The sequence below is a fragment of the Dermochelys coriacea genome, chromosome 3, assembly GCF_009764565.3.
Source record: "Dermochelys coriacea isolate rDerCor1 chromosome 3, rDerCor1.pri.v4, whole genome shotgun sequence".
Taxonomy (NCBI): domain Eukaryota; kingdom Metazoa; phylum Chordata; order Testudines; family Dermochelyidae; genus Dermochelys; species Dermochelys coriacea.
This window is the reverse complement of record NC_050070.1, coordinates 174,619,945-174,640,161: the sequence shown is the minus strand read 5'-3', so window position 1 is coordinate 174,640,161 and position 20,217 is coordinate 174,619,945. Positions and strand designations below refer to the sequence as shown.

The 20,217-nt window shown below is 46.3% G+C and overlaps 1 long non-coding RNA gene across 2 annotated transcripts; it reads left to right on the top strand.

The window, feature by feature from the left end:
* Positions 1-266: 266 nt before the first annotated feature.
* On the top strand, positions 267-13,999 carry LOC122459132. Of its 2 annotated transcripts, none has more exons than XR_006279597.1 (3): positions 267-370; positions 3,855-4,000; positions 13,532-13,999. It is a non-coding gene; the product is annotated as an uncharacterized LOC122459132 (long non-coding RNA). The 2 variants fall into 2 exon arrangements; XR_006279596.1 differs by lacking the exon at positions 267-370 and adding an exon at positions 3,372-3,656.
* The last annotated feature ends 6,218 nt before the right edge of the window (positions 14,000-20,217 follow it).

The following is a 20,217-nucleotide window of genomic DNA, read 5'->3' as shown; positions in this document are numbered from 1 at the left end:
TCTTCCAAAAAGGAGGAATTATTCCAGAACAAAGTCACTTTTACTCTGGAATAGAATGTCTCAGAGTATCACCCAGAAGAGTTATACCAGACTAGCTACAGTGGAATAGTTATTTCATTAGAAGCTGTCCCAGCCAATTTCCCCATGTAGACAAGCCCTAAGGGAGAGGCTGACAGAATCTGATCCTTAATGAGGAGGGTGGTTCGGGAATCAATTTGTATTAAGCCCCCTCACCCACCGATTGTATAAATAGTCATTGAAGAGAGATTTCTGTGTCATTAGTCCTGAGCTGCTTTGGGTGCAGTGGGGATGGTGAAGGTTTTGAAACATACTCAGGACAAGCCAACAGACAAATATCAATTTCTGGCAGGTGAGGAGGCTTTCTTGAAAGTGCACTTTGATGGGAAAAGGAGGCTGGAGCTAAAAGACTCTAACAGCACGGGTGTTACTTCCTAACTAACAGATCATACTGCATTTAACATAGGGAGCTCCATCCATGGGTCTCAAAGTGCCTTAGAAAGGAGGGTATCATTGTCTACATTTTATAGGTGGGGAAACTGAGTCTCAGAGAGGCCTAAATCTTACTCAGTGAGTGGATGGCTTATCCCTGAAGACTCCCCCTGTTTGGTGTCCCATTCAGTGCCTCCTCACATCTCTTCTCCCCATCACAAAGAAGCTTGTGTCAAGGATTGTAGCAAGTCCAAAGGAGAAAAGAGTTTTATCCAGATACTGATTTTTTTTTCAGTGCTTTGCCTTCCCCTTCTCCCCCCTGCTGCCACCAGAACACTTAGGTAGAGCCACTACAGGCCTTCTTTTTTACCAACCTGTGTGTCTCTCCCTCAGTTCTCAAAGAAGTTGCAGGGCAAGTATATTTTTATGTGGTTCCTCCCTCCTTCCACCCCCCTTTAAAAAAAAAAGTGATATGGACTTTGGGCAGGATTGTGGGATGAAGACCCCTGTTCTTGTGAAAGTATTGTGTAATCTTTCATGACTACAAGTGCTAAGGACCATGTCAATGTTGTTTGTTTGTATTACCAAAGCACCTAGAAGCCCCTTGTGCTAGGTGCTGTACAAACACAGAACAAAAAGACAGTCCCTGCCCCAAAGAGCTTCAATTCTCACCCTGCTGAGACGCTGGTTCCACAGTGACCTAGAAAGAAAGGGGCATACGGTCACAGATTAAGGGCAGAAGGAGCTGCCTGCTCATCCAATCTGACCTGTATATCACAGGCCGCCACCACCACCACCCAAGGCCAAAATTAGACCAAAGTAGTATAGCCTACACAGGTCTAAACTGTTATGTGCCACAGGCAGAAAAGAGGTGGTACACTAGTGCCTGAGGCCCCTGGGATGGCAGGGAAATGATTTAGGGAGATATACCAGATATTCTTGGTAAGTGACCTGCAACCCATGCTGTAGAGGAAGGCAAACAACCCCAAGCTCACTGCCAATCTGACTGGGGGGAAATTCCTTCCTTACCCCACACATGGAGTTCAGTCAGATCCTGAGCAGGTGAGCAAGAAACAGCCAGCCAAGCACCTGAGAGAGACAGAGAATGCTGGGTGCCACCTCAGAGCCCTAGCCCTGCCCATCCAATGTCTTTGGCCCTGCCAAGCGGCCATTCCTGTTGAGGAAGGATATGCCATGTAGTGATTCACCACAGCCTAATCTCGCAGCAGAGTGGATTTTTCTACTAGATCTCTCATCCAAATATTGACCTGGCCTGACACTGCTCAGCTTTGGATATGTGACTAGCTTGCTACTTGCAGTGGGATGGCTGTAAGCCATCCTTGTAGTGCATCCATATAGGATGCCTGCATACGCTGGCCTCGTTTACTGTAGCGCTTTTCCCATGTTGGTCTAGCATCGGTGCAGTTCTACCCATGGAAGCACTAGTGTAGGCAGGGCACAGGGAGGTCCAGTGATATGGAAACCAGAGTGACACACACTGGGTCAAATGCCAGCCTCCTCAACACCCCTATGACCCAGGTGAAAGCAGTGGTGTTGAATGGGTGGGATCTTGCTCTCAGTGGCTTGTATGTCTACTTTGGAGAATCAGTTCACACAGTCAAAGATCACAATGTTCCTCACACAACAACTTTTCACGCACTGTTGGCAGAGTGACTGCAGCATATGAGGACCTCTTGTGCACCTGTATATAGAACTTGTAGCTCATCCCCACTGTAAATGCTGCAGGCTAGGATGGAGCAAACATGGGGGATGAACCCATACTTCTCAGGCTCAATGTTCAAAGTTTTAAGTTGGGTTTAAGGCCGTGTGTGAGCCCTCTGAACTAGGACAAAATTCTCCCTATATTAAGGGGTTAGGACATTAAAGCAACACAGGCATCAAGAAAAGTAGGAGAATGACATCAAAAGGGTATGTGTATGTATGTATGTACTTCAATGACATGTAGTTTCCTCTTTATGGGGTGATTAAGTAGTCACATTCCACTGGCCTAGGGATAGGTCTCACTTCCTGTTGCCATTATTTTCTGCAGCAAAAACATCTTCTTTTCACCACAGACCAGTGCAAAAAATCTCATGCTATTTCACAGCAGCTAAAGTAAGCCATATCACCAGTGCGATTTGTATGACCCATCACTGAGGAGGAAAAAAACTCTGCTTGCTCCAGAAATGTTTCCTCCTTCTCTCCCAAAATGTGGACAGTTCTCTCTAGATTACCTCAGGCTGAAACCCAGGCTGGAGAAGATTTAGTCCTGGGCTACTGAGACCTTTTCTATATGTAGAAATATCAGAACTTTGAGATTCTTGCTACCCTGCACAGGTAGAAAAGAGAGCTTCATATCATTGCGTAACGTGGCCATCTCAAATTCATGCTGATAATGCATCACACCATCCTATGAGCTGTAGCTCATGAAAGCTTATGCTCAAATAAATTTGTTAGTCTCTAAGGTGCCACAAGTACTCCTTTTCTTTTTACACCATCCTCTGTTATTATTAATCACGTTTATTAGAGTAGTGCTTAAGGGTCAACTGAGACTGGGCGCCTACTGTGTCAGGTACCATACAAACACAGAATGGGGATGGGCCTTGTCCTGACGCACTTACAATCAGCTTGCAACAGTGTGGGAAGAGGCAGAATACACAAGCAGAGTGACCAATGTGATGGCAGCAAATGTCATATTAGTGCCACAACTGGGTGAGGGTGGGGGGTTACTTAGGTTTATTGAGGTGTGTACCCCTCAGAGGCAGAGAAAGGGTTAACAGGAGCCTGAACCAAATTAGGCCAGTGGGTGGCACCTGCAGGGGTGTTTGTTCGGTATAACTGGTGATCCAAACCAGCTGGGGAGGCACTGGGTGTTCATAAAGGTTGGAAAGCAGGGTAGTGGGAAAAGAAGGCTAGGGAGGAGAAGGTAGAGATGAGAGATAGTGGGGAGTTTTCTCTGATAGGCTGAAAAAAGCCTGGGGCTGGAAATGGGTCCCTCTGAGCTAGAGTCAGTGAAGCCTGGGGCTAGAGGGTGGTTGTCCTGAGTCAGGAGCAAGCTGGAGGCAGTGAAGTCCAAGAGCTAGTGATAGTAAAACCACAGGTGTGTTTGGACTGAAATTTGAGAGGCTGCAGGGAGAGAGGGGAGACCTCTGCTATCTTCCTCTTAGCACTAGAAAGTGGAGATAGTTCAATTCTATGCCTTCCAGGTATGCTCCTGTGGCTGACCCTCACAAAAGGGGAGGAACCGTAGCTCTGGGGCAAAGCTGTGGGAGGTGTTGCATATTGTGGCTGCAGGAAGGGGTTGGGGAAAGGGCCTGAGGAAAGACTAATGGCAAGGAATACAGGGAGGATCCAGGTCCTGACACAGGGCCTTGGAATTATTTGTTGGATTTTTGTTTCTCTAGACTGGGAGAGACTTTGAAATGACCTGATTGGAGGGTTAAATTCTGAGGTGTGGCAGGCCACCATGAGAGTGGAGCGACTGTCAGCACAGGCTGCTAAAGAGAAAAGAGTTGTTATGCCACACCAAGCCCTGAGGTGCCCACCAGTGGTGAATCAATCCTGCTACAGAGGCACTAAGCAAAATGGGAAGGGATGGGGTTATAGAGGACAGGGAAGGAAGACTCAGATCTGTGGCTCCATTTCTCTCACAATCTCTTTCCCTGAGCCCTTTGACTCCCACACCTACACATTGCTTAGCCAGTCTGTTTCCTTCTCCCTTCCTGTCACCAGTTTCCACTCTTTCCCCTCCCTCACTTCTCCTCTTCTCCTGGCTCCCTGTCCCAAACCATTCCCGCCGCTTCTCTGCAAGCATTGCTCTTGTCCACCTCTGTATTTGAATCGGGCAGCTTCCTCTTCCATGCTGCCTGGGCCTAGCAAGGAGTCACTGAGAGTACACGAGAGAGACTCTCTGTGATCTCAGTTCAGATACCTGGTCCCGGCCCATACCTCAGTAGTCCAATGAAGTAATTGCAGGGAAGGTCCAGCTCAGCTGTGGGCTGGAGCATGCCCAGTATGGATAGCATCTTCAAAGATTTTAGCTGCTAAAACCTAAGTCTCTCCTGAGTATGTGCAAAGTGCAATTTTTAATGGTTTATAACTTTGCTACATTTGGGTAAACTCTAGCACAGTAGTGGGCAACCTCTAGAGCTTTGATTAGCTCTAGCAACTGTAGGCTTTGGAGCAAGGACTTTTAATTTTTTAGAGGGGTGGCTGCTGTGTCAGGGATGTGCCTTTTGCTGTTCCTGCTAACGGAGTGGTGGGCAACCTACCACCCATCAGGGTAATCCGCTGGCGGGACATGAGACAGTGTTTACGTTGACCGTCCACAGGCGCAGCTGCCCGCAGCTCCCAGTGGTTTCCCGTTCCCAGCCAATGGGAGCTGCTGAAAGTGGTGGCCAGCATGTCCCTGCTAGTCAAAGGAAGGGTGAACAGAAACTTCTAATACGGTCAAAACCTTTTTCCTTAGTCTCTTTCTCTGAAAGAGCTGAACATTTTGGCTGAAACTTTCCAAAACATTTCAGCCTGAAGTAGACACTTAATATGGGAAACTTCAGTCCAAATGGTTAAAGTTTCTAAGCAATGGAAAACCAGGTCTTATAATGGAATAATAACCTTAATAATCAGAGGTGCTGCCACCTCTTACTAATGATGTATGTGAGAGATTCAAATATCACCTGTTATATTCACTATGTGTGTCTACCTATACACACAGCTATGGCGGGCTCCTGCTAAGGGATTCATCTTCACGCCCACCTGAAGTTCCATTGTCTTCACTGGGATTCTGCACAGGCATCAGGGCCCTTTGCAGTAATGGAGTCTCAATTATGATTGATCAAATGCTCTCAAAATGCAAATGGTTATGAGCCAGAAAATGGAAAAAAGTTACTCTTCTAATAGTAATAACGCCCTCACATTGCACATGTAACTGGAGGAATTCTTCCCCACCACAGCCCATGTACACTAGTGCAGTAGTGTAGGGGCCAGAAACACCTCAGGCAGCTAGGAGAGAATTTTCTCTGTGTGAGCACTGCACAGGGCTACCACAGTCAGGTCTACACAGGCTCCTTTGTAAGCCCTGTCATAGGGGCAGGGAGGAGAGTTCTCCTAGTACATTCTGCTACAGGATTGGGGGCAGTTCTAGCTTGTGGTGTGACCCCCCCCTCATTGCCCAGGCATGGCTGCTGTAATTTAGAGCCACCCCTGAGGCTGCTCTAAATCATGTGTGGGCTGTACCAGCACCCAACAAAGGGTTCAAAGGTGTCTTAAGGACACCATTGCCCCACCTACCCATGGGCTGTCTGTGCTGCACCTCCAGGGGCACAGCACATAACTTGCCAAGAACATTTATATTTACTAGTGTGACTATTAAGTGTCAACCTTCAAAAATAGTTAATAAGTAGTTTTTCTCAGTGCCTGACCTTTGTGTAAACTAGTTGCATTTGTGCATGTTGCATTCAGTTGCCTTTTTTGTTGACTTGGATATTTAAGAGGGGAAAAATGAAACAGATTTAAAGTGAAATTTGTGCAGGTTAGGTTAAAAAGTTTGTACTGTAGGCCTGGATATGCCTCTTATTGTTAACCTGGCTGCATATTGTGTACTTTAGCCTCACGCACACAGGGAAGGCCAACCTATGTGATGCCTGACTGTATTTCAGTCTTGCTAGCTCCCATGATTTCTTTCAGAGTAGCAGCCATGTTAGTCTGTATTCGCAAAAAGAAAAGGAGTACTTGTGGCACCTTAGAGACTAACAAATTTATTTGAGCATATGCTTTCGTGAGCTACAGCTCACGTCATTTCTTTGAGTCATAGGAGTTTGGCTGGGGCTAGAGCCAGTCTTGCAATGAAGTTAGACGCTCCAGCCTGCTAGTGAATTGCCTGGAGAAGAAACCCCCTCTGATGGGCTACTTTCACCACTTCCCTGCCTCTAGAGGAAGAGCTGTCAATCATAGTTGCTGCAGGAGGCAGGTTGAGCTCTTCTCCTTCCTCCTGCAGCTGACACTCCTCTGTCAAAAGGGGAAGAGGGGAGGAGATTGTAGAAAGAGTCCAGCAGCTCTGCTCCCGCTTTAGCTCCTTCCTCCCTGCAATACCCAGCCCTGGAAGGGAGAGAAGAGGATGTTGTGGCAACACACCCAGACTTGGGAGGGTGCATGTGTGTGGTGAAGAAAGGCAGATGAGGGAGCTGAATTTATGTGTGGGTCTAGGGAACAGGTGCGGGGGGGACAGTACAGAATTAATTAATTTGAATGTTGACGTTTGGGGCGAAGCTCCAAGCTCTGCTCCATCAGGCAGCCAGCAAGAGCTCCTGCAAGAGTGAGGCCAAAAATCATCAAACTCGGATTTGGGAGAGTTGACAACATTAATTGACATTCACTGGGCGTGGGCAGGGGCTGTTCAAAAACCAAGACACACCAAACTATTATAATATAAATATCTTTCTTAAAAATGCCTTTTGTGTTTTGTTGGTTTTGGTCTGGCTCATGACTTTAGGGCTTGGCAATATTGTATCAACCCTGGCTTATGGTGCAGATTGGGTAACACAGTTCTCAGCCCATTTTAGCACTTGGTATTGCCAGTACCGGGTTTATCATGGCTCTGGGCCCAGGGTGCGAAGGGGCCCCGGCCAGCCCGATCCCCAAGCTGGCCAGGAAATCTGCCCCTGCCTGGCCACTTCCTACCCCCGTCCTGCCCCCCACTCTAGCCCTGACCCTGAGCAATGTTCTGGGGAACTGCAGCAGGGGTCACGCCTGCACACACGGGGCGGTGGGAAGTGAAGCGACCCAGCCCCAACCCACTCTGCACTGCCGGTGAGTGATGGGGGGTGGTTCACACACACACACCCCCCCCCCCGTCCCAAGGCAGGGAGCAGAGTGGAGCGGACTGGGGCCTGGTCACTCCACTTCCTGCTGCCCCGTGAGTGTGGGGTCGAGCCCACCCTGCAATGACTGGGCGGGGGGAAGTGGAGCAATCCGGCCCCAGCCCGCTCCACTCTGGCTGGCTCGTGCTGAGGGGCGGTTTCCCCTCCTGCCCCCCAAGCCTGGGGAGGAGATGGGCACAGGATGGGGAAGAGAAGGGGATGGGGGAACTGGGGGCAGGAGGAAAGAGGCAGTGGGGATGATGGGGGAAGAGAAGGGGATAGGGGAAGCCGGACCTAGCATGTGGATCCCCTTGGCAGTAGCTGGGACTCGTCTGTTAAGGAGGTCCATCAAACTCTCACTCTGACAAGCCCACCTCCCCTGCATCTGTACCACCACAATGGGCTACCCACTGAGCCCCACCCACCTGGACCCCCTCCCAAATGAACCTCACCTCCCCCCCTCCCCCCATGCTGAGCTCCAACCACTTTCACTTGGTCATCCCTGCAGACTCCCATTGTCCCTGCACCTGGAACCTCCCTCTGCATCCAGTTCCCCTACTAAGCTGCCTGCACCCGGACTGCCCCACACAGAACCCTCTTACCCCCATCAGGATCCCCACACTCCAAGTCCCTCTGCACTTGGATCCTGCTGCTAGGCTGAGCCTCCCTGCCAACATCTAGTGTGCTTGGTGCAAAAGCGGGCTGGGCCCCAGGGTGTTTCTGTGGCAGGCATGGCCTTTGTGCTGTGTCAGGGTCAGGTTCAGCCTCACTGCCAAGTCCCTGTCCTAGGTGGGTGGGGGAGGCTGCAGGGTGATCTCCCACCACCATGCAGCCTGTGGCCTGTGCTCCCCACTGCCATGGTGGAGCTTCCACATTTATTTATTGTAAAAAAAAAATTCAGAATTTTAAAATATTATGCACCAAATTTGATGCAAAATTCCCACAGGCATATGGGGCACTGTACAGCTGTGATGGTGGGACTGTGAAGGGGGTGCTGGACAGTAGGGGATCTGTAGGTGGAGGAGTTGGACAGGGGGTATGGTGTTCAGGGTGCTGTGCAGTTGTGGTGGGAGGGGTCTCTGGGCAGGGGGTGCTGGGCATAGGGATCTGTGTGGGAAGTCTCTGGGCAGGGGGCGGTGGGCATAGGGATCTGTGGGGGAAATATCTGGGTGAGGGGTGCTGGGCATAAGGGCAGGGCACCAGGCAGGGGGGCTGTGTGGAAGGGGCACACTGGCAGTGCAGGGCTGGGCGGGCCAGTGTGTGTCTAGCATTTGTGGGTTTGTAAAAACCTCAATTATCCATTTATATGGAAATGGGCTTGACAGCTACTTAGCTTTTGAGGGGCTTTTTCCAGAGACCTTTTTCAAAAGGCAGTTACACTGAAATCCTGTCTGATAGTGTTGCCAACTCTCAGTTTTATCATGTGGCGTATATTTGGTGTTTTTATTAAAGACCCAGCTCCTGGAGTTGTGTTATATGAGACTATCAGCTATAAAAAAAAAATCCCACACATTTCTGGTCTTCATGATTGCCTAAGAAGAGCTAGAAGACTCAAACCCTAAAGGCTCAAAAACCAGTAGACAAATAAAGAACCCACATTTTAAAAAATTGTCTGAAATCATGAGATTATCTCATAATGTTTCAGCACTTGGAATTGGCAATACCCAGGACTGGATTAACTTTTTGTAGGCCCAGCGCCAAACATATTTGTGGGCCCCCAATGGGGAAATAGGGCATGTAATGGGGGGTGGTCTGCAGAGCGAGGGGGGCCAGTTGGGGGCAATGAGGCACAGGACAGTGGGAGTGGCCCCACTCAGCCCAGCACAGGGGCGCTGTTTACAAACCCACAACTGCTAGACACACACTGGCCCGCCCAGCCCTGCACTGCCAGTGTACCCCTTCCACACAGCCCCCCTGCCCGGTGCCCTGCCCTTATGCCCAGCACCCCCTCACCCAGATATTTCCCCCACAGATCCCTATGCCCACCGCCCCCTGCCCAGAGACTCCTCCCACCACAACTGCACAGTACCCTGCACACCATACCCCCTGTCCAGCTCCTCCACCCACAGATCCCCTACTGTCCAGCACCCCCTTCACAGTCCCACCATCACAGCTGTACAGCGCCCCATATGCCTGCGGGAATTTTGCATCAAATTCGGTGCATAATACTTTAAAATTCTGCATTTTTTTTTTTTTACAATAAATAAATGTGGAAGCTGCACCATGGCAGTGGGGAGCACAGGCCACTGGCTGCATGGAGGTGGGAGATCACCCTGCAGCCTCCCCCACCCGCCTAGGACAGGGACTTGGCAGTGAGGCTGAACCTGACCCTGACACAGCACAAAGGCCATGCCTGCCACAGAAACACCCTGGGGCCCAGCCCGCTTTTGCACCAAGCACACTAGATGTGGGCAGGGAGGCTCAGCCTGGCAGCAGGATCCAAGTGCAGAGGGACTTAGAGTGTGGGGATCCTGATGGGGGTAAGAGGGTTCTGTGTGGGGCAGTCCGGGTGCAGGCAGCTTAATAGAGGAACTGGATGCAGAGGGAGGTTCCAGGTGCAGGGACAATGGGAGTCTGCAGGGAGGACCAAGTGAAAGTGGTTGGAGCTCAGCGGGGCAGTGGGGGGGAAGTCTGGGGGGAGGGGAGGGGAGGTTCATTTGGGAGGGGGTCCAGGTGGGTGGGGCTCAGTAGGGAGCTCATTGTGGTGGTACAGATGCAGGGGAGGTGGGCTTGTCAGGGTGAGGGTTTGATGGGCATCCTTAACAGGGGAGTCCCAGCTGCTGCCAAGGGGATCCACATGCTAGGCCCGGCTTCCCCTGAATGCAGACTTTCATGACAACCAGGGAACAGACCACATGTTGTCCAGGAAAGAGACCATCAAAACATTTTTGACAGCCTTGTTTCAATGTAGATTAGCATTGGTACTGACAAAAGCAAAATCAGGACATTAGCATAGTTCCTTGAAGAGTTCAGGCAATCATTGATGCTAAATGGCGTGACAAAGCATAAGTGACAATTCGGCCTTGCATCAAAAGTGCTCGCTGTTTGGTAGGTCAAATGACTGCCACGCTTCCTAAAGCTATGTAAAATATAACAGTGGTGTATCTGTAATATGGAGACCTTTGGCCAAGTCAATGTTGATGCCTGAATTGTTTTTTTCCCTCTGCTTCTCAGACTATTTAGAATGAGGAACCAGAGATATACAAAAGTCTTTATTTTACAGATAATTCTCCTTGATGTTCATCAAAACTTTTAGTATTGAATGCAGTGAAAGAACCAGGCCATTTTTTGGTACATATTAAAAAAAAACCCTTGACTTGGGGTTTTATGTGCTCCATCAGTTGTTGTCATAGTCAAAACTAGATCATATATCTAGTGTTCAACTTGAAACCTAGTCAATTTCAAAGTCTAATTTAAAAGCACCTTATTGGCCTACCCTTCCCTATTTAATTTCTGCCTACCAATTTTTGTGGTTTTACAAACATATTCTCTGATTTTTCCCCCCCAGGTTCCTCACCATAGCTAATGCTGGTGGCACAGACTGTGTAGTCGAATCTCTCAGAACTGCTGGTGTTTTGTCACTGTGCTTGGATGAAGGCTAGATATCAGAGTGGCTAAAAAGCCCATCACTGCTAATGCTCCATGCTCCCACCAATCCCTAGTACCAGTGGGACTGCCCCAGTGCTATAGGAAGAGTGGGAGAATTTCAGACAATCCTAAGTGTACAGTAAGCCACAGAGGATTTAAAATACTTTGAATTTACTCAGCACCTTCTGCCCAAATCTCTCAAAGCATTTCACTAATATTTATTAAGTTTCACAACATCCTTAGAAACAGCTAAGGATCATCTCCCTGTTGTACAGATGGGAAACTGAGGCAGCGAAGTTAAGTCCAAATATTCAAAATAAGCCACAGATTTAGGTGCTTTCCTGTTTTTTTAAAAAAAACAAACACCAAGAAGCCTGATTCTAATCTCACACAGGTGTAAATGAAAAGGCAGTGGAGTAAATCTGGTGTTTGAGAGATCAGAATTGAGTCCAAGAGAAATACAAAAAAACTGAGACACACAACATCAGAACCCACTTTTGAGAAACTGCAGGTGACTTGCCCAGTGTCAATTTCAAAACTGGGATTAGGACCCCAATCTCTTCACTCCTAATCTAGGGTTTTAATCAGTAGGCCATGCACATATCAAGGATTCATTCATTTCATGTTGGTCTGTTGCCGCTCAGTTTCACTTTGAATGTTGGGTATCACAGATCTCTAAAACTAACAGCAAATTGTAGCTGCTTGAATTCTGTATAGTTTTGACCAAAAGCCACTTGCAGAGAGTCACCTCAAATCCCTCTTACTTTTTGGTGTGCTTTTTGGTGGGGAATCCAGTGGCCTGCAACCTCAGGCCTCTGATGGTTTGCAGGAGCCAGTGGGCAGCTAGTTGACTTTAACCCTCCCAATGTCTTTGAGGGACGGGGTCACATATGTCCAACTCCTACAGTCCTGAGTGAGGCCAGCCAAGTCATCTTGTTCCCCAGTCCAAATACATCATCTGCTGGAGTTGGGGGCTGCACATTCCAACACCAACTCTTAATTCAGTAGAAGTGGGATTCGGCCCAAAGGCTGGCTTCCACTATGGGACAGTAATCCTTTTCTCCTGGGTATCTCAGGAGGTTTTATGTCATCCTAAGTGATACCCTTGTCTGTCCTCTCAGTACCACAAGGTTCAGTGCTACAAAAGCTGCATTCTTCAAAAGCATTTTAGAGCCTAAGTCCCACTTTCCAAAGTGAATTAGGCACCTTTGAAACCAGAGATTGAGGCTCCTAAATCTCTTAGATGCACGGAAAGTATTACCTACAGTCCCAGCAGTAGCCACTCTATGGGCCAGTGCTGCAGCAGCTGATTCCTCCTTTGTCTCTGTTACACAGCTTAAATTCCGATTCCTCTTTAATACAGCTGCTGGCTGGTATCCGTAGGTCAGACTCTTTTGTTACGAAATGGATTGTGAGGAAGATAGTGTTGCGTCGCTGATCCCTGAGCTGAACATCAGTCTATTGAAAATGTTGCCACTTACTGAGGTTTTTTTCTTTCAGATGTTTTTGGTACTGGTCTTGCCCCGTAATCTCTGAGTGCCCTATGCATTGGGGATTTGTGGATGAGGGGTTGCCTTGCTATTCCGGGGCCTCATTATTGTTGGTGCAGTTGTTATGGATCAGATGATATAAATAGTAGCCACCCCGTACATGCTGCTGAACAAAATAACCAGGCCTCTGCTTCTATTGTATGTTCATGTGTCTCCTGATGGTGAGGGATCTCTGGCTTTTAAAATAAACCATGATGATAAACTAATAATTCCCATTGCCCAGAGAGATGGAATATTATTTGTATTAGGATAGTGGCCAAAGGCCCCAATCAGGATCAAGGCTCCACTGCAGGATGCTGCGTAAACATACAGGAAGAGATGGTCCCTTTGCCAAAGAGCTAATACTAGTGGAATTTTTGCCAAAGGCCACATCCATCCTCTATAAAAGCCACTCCCTCAATTCCGCTACTCTCTGCCAGCCTCACTCATAACTTACACATATAGCCAGACTATGCCCGCTGGGCCCAGGCCCTGCTTGGGGGCTGTGTGGAGAGAAGGAGCTAGTGTGCTTCCTTGGAAGGGTGCTACATGTCAGCAAGATCTGCTGAGAGATGAGTGTCAGGTCCTGCCTCCCCTGGGCTTGTCTGTGTTGGTTCCTGCATGGGGGCATAAAGGGAGAAAGCTCCTTGCACAGCCGCGATTCAGATTCAGCCCATAATGATTAAGGGCCAGATTGACTGCTGGCATTCACGCGTGAAACGCCCATCCACTTCAGTGGAGCAGCACTCACATTGGTGGTGATTGTGGCCCCAAGTGCATAGAGAGTTACAAAACATTCTGTGTTGTGTGTGTCTGTAAGCAGAATTCTGGGTTGCCAACTCTCACAATTGTATCACAAGTCTTGTGATGTTTGGTGTTTTTCTTAAAGTCCAGCTCCTGGAATCAGGTTATGACCTGAGAATTTCAGCTTTCAGTTGAAAATAAATGTAAGTTTCTAGCCCTACTGGTTGTGGAGAAAAATAGGAAAATGTGACCCCTAAATGCTCCTGCACCAGGTGACAAATCAAAAGAACCCAACATTTATTATTTTAAACATTTCCCAATATTTAAGACGCTCTCAGGATTTTTTTTTTTTTTTTTTTGTAGCTCATGCTATTTGGACGCTGGGGGTTGGCAAAACTGTGATCAGCTAAACACAGCCCTTCTGTGTGGAGACCAAACCACAAATAGCAGGATGGCTAGCCGCATGGCATCACGTGAGGTAGGTTCATCCAATCAAAGGCCCAGAAGATCCGCCATGTAATAAACATCATGTGACTTTTCACAACAAACTTCGATCAAACCCAAAATGAACCAGCAACACTTGGGTTTCAATAGAGTCACACCTACCTAGAGAGGGTTTTTTGGTTCTGGCTTTGTTGAAGGGTTTGCAGGCCTGAAAAAAAAAAGTCTGAAGGAAACCCAGCTAGTTCAGTTTTTGAGTATAAATCTGAAATCAGGTAGAGGTTTGGTTTCACAATGAAGGTTTTACACTGCCCTTGTTCCTATAGTCAAAACTGAGATATTTCCAGTCTAAATAATTGCTTCTAAAAGAAGGATTTGATTAATGAGCCAATTATCAGCACCAATGTGGACACAAGAACAAATGGGTATAAACTGGCCACCAGGAAGTTTAGACTTGAAATCAGACGAAGGTTTTTAACCATCAGAGGAGTGAAGTTTTGGAATAGCCTTCCAAGGGAAGCAGTGGGGGCAAAAGATCTATCTGGCTTTAAGATTCTACTCGATAAGTTTATGGAGGAGATGGTATGATGGGATAATGGGATTTTGGTAAGTAATTGATCTTTAAATATTCAGGGTAAATAGGCCAAATCCCCTGAGATGGGATATTAGATGGATGGGATCTGAGTTACTATAGAAAATTCTTTCCTGGGTATCTGGCTGGTGAATCTTGCCCATATGCTCAGGGTTTAGCTGATTGCCATATTTGGGGTCGGGAAGGAATTTTCCTCCAGGGTAGATTGGAGAGGCCCTGGAGGTTTTTCGCCTTCCTCTGTAGTATGGGGCATGGTTGACTTGAGGGAGGCTTCTCTGCTCCTTGAAGTCTTTGAACCATGATTTAAGGACTTCAATAGCTCAGACATGGGTGAGGTTTTTCATAGGAGTGGGTGGGTGAGATTCTGTGGCCTGTGCTGTGCAGGAGGTCGGACTAGATGATCAGAATGGTCCCTTCTGACCTTAGTATCTATGAATCTATCCTTTGGATAGCTGGGCATTTCAGTTATGCCATATTGTTTTTGCATCACCCTGTCTACTGAAGTGGGGTGGGTAGGTACCTAAGTGGTGCCAAAGAGCAAAAATAGCTATGCTGCTCACACACTGACTTTCTGTTAATGGACCATCCTGTAAACTGAAGCATTAGGATTTCATACAAACCTGCCACTTCCACCACATCAGCAGCCAAGCTCTGCTGCACTGAAGAAGGAATTTTTTTTTTAAATGCAGTTGCACTCCATTGAAGCTACAATCATATTTTCCACTAACCACAGATCTGAAACTGCTGACATGTCTGTTTTAAATAAAACTGGGAGGAGAACTGATGTAATCCTCTCTGGGTTATGTGTGCATGTAGGGGTTTGGGGTTTTTTGTCTTCTGCATTTTTAAACCCTCAATTTCCCCCTGACTCCTGCAGACTCACTTTTTGTTTGTTTAAATTCTTTCCTGATCACAAATCACTGGGGAAACTGAATAGCTATTGCAGCAAGCAAGAGCCTATAATGTCAAGTGGAATAGACAATGGATTTCTTTAAAGTCCTTAAAGGAACAGAATGCTATAGTGGCCTGGCCTGGCCTACTTTTAATGTTTTCTTTCTTCTTAGGAATTTTGGTTAGTTTAAAATGATGGTAGCACAGATCAAATGTAGTTAATCTGTATATTGCTTTGGTTGCGTGTTTGACTGGAACATCTCTTATTTTGTCAGCAAGATCATGAAAGGTTTTTGAAAGACGTATTTAAGTTGTATTTTAATAAACTGCAGCACGGTCTGATTCTGGAAGGATAAGTGAAATCTGTTCTACTTTTTCTATTGTTGCCTGTGATGATTAGGATCGTTCAGTTTTTGCTTATATAATGGCCTGTTTGGGAATGCTTACACTGGATTTCTGTCTATTTAACATGGGGTGGCCCACATTCTTTTTTTAAAATGACAGACAAATATTATCACAGGCCTTCTGTACTAATTAGGGCTCCAATCAAGAAATGAATGCTGCAAGAGTGCCATGGCCTACTGGCAAAGAACTCATTGTGAGAGCAGGCCCTACCACGTATAGTTAATGATGTTTATACAGCACCTTCCATGTATCTCAAAGACCTTTACAAACACTAGGGGCCGGCAGAACTCCACCCTGGCCCACTGGCCCGAGCACTGGCCCCCTGCCCAGGGCTGCTGGCTTCAGGGGACAGGGGGAGTGAGGGCGGGGCCAAAGCCTGGGTTAGGGCAGGCTTAGCCTCCCCTGGCCTACGATACCGGCTGCCCATGCAACCTGGCCTGCAGAGTTGCAGCACCACTCAGGTTTGGCCTGGCCACCCTACACATTGTGTTGCAACTCCCAGAGTGGGCTCAGTCCTGTGGGACAGGCGCTGTTGCTGTGGGGTGAGTGTGGGGAGGGCTTACTCTTCAACACTGCCACCCTCCGGCCTCCTCTCAGTGGTAATATTTTTGGAGGGATTGAGGGGGCCTCAGTTGCAGATTTTGCCCTGGGCCCCCAAAAATCTTCTGTGTGGTCCTATGAGCTTCTATTTAACTTAGGCTGAAAATGGGACTTAGGTTCCTGAGCCCTGGTCTACACTGGGCGGGGTGGATCGATCTAAGTTATGCCACTTCAGCGACGTGAATAATATAGCTGAAGTCAATGTACTTAGATCGACTTACCATAGTGTCTTCACCGCAGTGAGTCAACTGCTGCTGCTCCCCTGTTGACTCCGCCTGCACCTCTCACGGTGGTGGAGTACAGGAGTCGACGGGAGAGCGCTCGGGGATCGATCACTGCCTGCTGGTCCAGCGGGTAGTGTAGACATACCCTAAGTCATGTAGGTACTTCTGAAAATTTTACCCTAAGTCCCACAACACCCATATAAGACTGTAAGGATAAGATAATTATTATTCCCATTTTGAAAATGGGGAACCTGAGGCACAGAGTTTAGTTGCCCAATTAGCATGAATAAGTGACAGAGCTGGGAACAGAAGCCAGAATCACTAATTCCCAGTGTGATGTTCTCACCAGTAGGCAAAACTCTCGGTCCTGACCACCCATGAAAACAATTCAGCAATAGCTTTGTGATCTTTCTGCTACAGTTGAGGTTGATGTATCCATGGAAAGGAAGAGGACACCAGAAGAGGGAAACATTTTGGACTGTATAGGTCAAACTCGCAAGATTTAGGTGCAACACTTTGTGTTGCAAATGCTCAGTTCCCCTCCCCACCGCAAAGCTCTCTTGTTTGTGGTTTTAGCAGAAACATACAACTAGATAGGTCTTTCTGTACTTTTTATACCACTGACTGACAATTAATACTGGCAGATTACATATAGGAAAAATTGAAACACTAAGCTTCTTTTCCTTTGTCTCCTGCTTAGGATTGCTCTCCATTAAAAGAGAGACTGTGCTAAGAATCCATATTAAAAGAAACCATGTTTAATTGTTTCATCTAGGATAGTTTGCCTTCTCCACACTAGGTGAAAATCCAGACTGGTAGAAACCATTTTTTAAACTTAAAAAAAAATAAATCTAACAAAACTGCAAAAGTTTTCCTAGCATAGTCATTTATTTTTGTCTAATTTTTTGATGGGAAGTCATATAAATATTGGAAGTTATTCATAAAAATTAGAGAGGGAAAAAATCTTTATGTGGCAGATCTAGCATTGCAACTGTTTTTAATATACTGCATCTTCTAAGATAAAAGTAGGGCCCATTCCCTGTGAGTTAGTCCTAACTGGCAGCTGCTGGTAAGTAAGTAGCATACACTGTATTTTCTCTCCCTCTCTCATGGAGACTTGTATTTGTTCCTTCTTTCTTCTTTTTTTAATTTAAAAATACATTCTTTTCATTCTGAGTAAATTTTGTTACTTTTATTGGAGGGCAGAGGGAACTAATGCTATTAGGTCATCTTTTCCCCACTCCTCGCTGAGCTAATGCAGGATTGTTCACTATAGGGTGTCCTGTCAACTTCTTGATAACACACCAATATTTCTGGGGCCAATAAAAAATCAATCTGTGTGTCTGCCTCTGCAATCAGAGGAAGAGAACATTTTGGCCTTACCTTTTTACTTGGTTGACAGACTCACAGATCAGCCTCCTTGCCATCAGATGAATTTCTTGTCATTGTGTTTTAACTGCCTTACATTTTTACCTTTTTTACTTTAAGATCAAATGTTGGGGATGTGTGTGGGGAAGGCTGAGGAAGCTGCCAAGCTATGTTTTAGTTCTTAGCCCTTAACGCACCCTCTTACTATTAAGGGGGGCAAATGGATCCAGCCCACAGGAGCTGTGAGTGAGAGGCTGGCAAACAAAGTGAGCCTATCTTCATACATTTCATAGCACTTAAGCTTTATTGTTTGGCAAAGTAAACAAGGATTAACATTGCCATGGTTGGTTACTGATGTGGAATGAAGGTCTGGGAGAGAATTCCCCTGCTTTCTGGGGAAGGTGGAACAGGCTTGTCCCAGACTCACTCAAGGTGCTTCAAAAAGCTCTGTGTTAGATCAAGAGAGCTTGTTTTCATAGAGCATGTTAAACTGTCTCAAGCTTCCAATAGCAGCACAACATGCTGCCATGTAGGCAATTCAAAACTGGGACCACACATGTATGGAACAGCTCCAAATGCTGCAGTGTCATTACTGTTCAAAACTCCATTGTGTGCAATTTATACTAACGTTTTTCACTTCTCAGGGTGCTTTTCAAGTCTTAGACCTCAGATCATCCCCCCATCAGTTAGTGAAGTACTGTGTGATTTAGGCAGAGTGAACGCTATCAATTATTCCCATTTTATAGCTGGGGAACAGAAAGAAGCGAAGTGACTTGTCCAGGATTACACAGCTAGTCAGTGACAGCTGGGAGTAAAAGCCAGGAGCCCTGAGTGCAATTCCGTGACTCTATCCACTAGACGTCAGTTCATCTCTAGAATACTGTAGTATCTTTTTACAAGGGCAGGTCCTGGAGGGGCAGGAATGGGATCTGTAAAGATATATAACTTGGGCAGAGGGGGAAGAGAGAGCACCATATCCATCTGCAATGACCCCTTTGACTCAGAAAGCAATATTGACAGATTTGGGCAATGAAGAGACATTGAGATTTGGGAGGAAAAAATGCAGAAAATCAGGGGCTGCCTTTCTTATGTGACTGGTAAAGGTTAGCAGGAAGAGTTGCTTTCTTCTAACACTGAACAAGGATTTTTGTTAGAATAAGGAAACAGTATTATCCCTAAAGCTGCTCTGCTTCAGGGCAGATCCTGCCTGATTCCTGCTACATTTTTAGAGAGAGAGAATACGTGTTCTGACAGCCTTTTGAGCCTCTGAGGGGGGTATGGGTATACCTCTGGCGTATCCTCCAGGGGAAACTAAATTAAACTGTACATTTGAACCATGCAAGGATCTAGTTGTACTACACAAGCACTGATAGTGGGGTCATGGGATGGTATTTAAAATACACAAGCTTTAGGTATAGCATGCCTCTTTTAAATAAGCCAAAATAAATCAGCATGAATAAATAAACACAAGTAGAAGGATATTGAGCTATGATCCATGCAACGAATAATAGCAAAGGCAATGTGTCTTCTTATACAGTGGAGTCCACTTAGAGCAGATACATTGGTAAGGGATCACAAAGGACACTAGCACATTTTCTGTAACAAAGCAGATCCCATTTGGTAAATATTTTCCTTATACTAATGTTCAGAAACCAGATATTCAGCAGATACTTTCTGGTATTTTATAAGTACTACTTGTGCTCAGGGGAGGAGAGGGTCTTGATGAGATGAAGGAGCTTCTGAGCTCAAATTTCCTGCAAAATAATTCTCTACAACCTCTGTAAACTTTGTTTAGTTAAACAAATACTGTGAAAGACAAAGAGATCACATTTTCTTTGAAATCCTCCCAGTAAGAACTGGCTGGGTTCTTGGTGTCTAGGCCCTATTTACAGCCATGCCAACAGATTTATGCTTTCCCAGTGGCCCTCAGCAATGAATTTTCCTTAAAAGGGTGTGAGTCCCACTGCAAACTGAATTTAAACCAAAAAAAAGTGACTGGTAGGATTTTGAATACTTGTTCATCTATAAAATAGACTGAGCATCTGATTCTGTTCTCACATCACTAAATCAGGAGAATGCTACTTAAATCAATGGATATTAACTGGTGTGGGGTCAGAATTGGGGCGGTCAGTTACCATCAAGATCGTGATGATTCATAAAATCTGACATTAATATAACATCTTCTACAAGCTCTTTGAAAAAATCAATTCTCCTACTGTAACTCTACTCAATCTGAGCTAGGTGTTTATATCTAGACCCATTAGGTAGAAGTCAATGAGTGATTTACATCTATAAGGTTGCAGGACTGGACCCATATATAAAAGCTACCTGTACCTTTATTCCTATGCTGCAGGATCAGGCCATATGGTAATTGTACTTCAGTTCATCCACCATTTAAATGCAGCTGTCTCTGGAGTGGAATATTGAATCTCTTCAGTAGCACACAGTAATTCTATAAAAGTAGTGGGTAAAAGGGCCTTAGTGTAAATGAAAATTGAGTCTGACATGCTCTAGGTGTCCTAGATAGT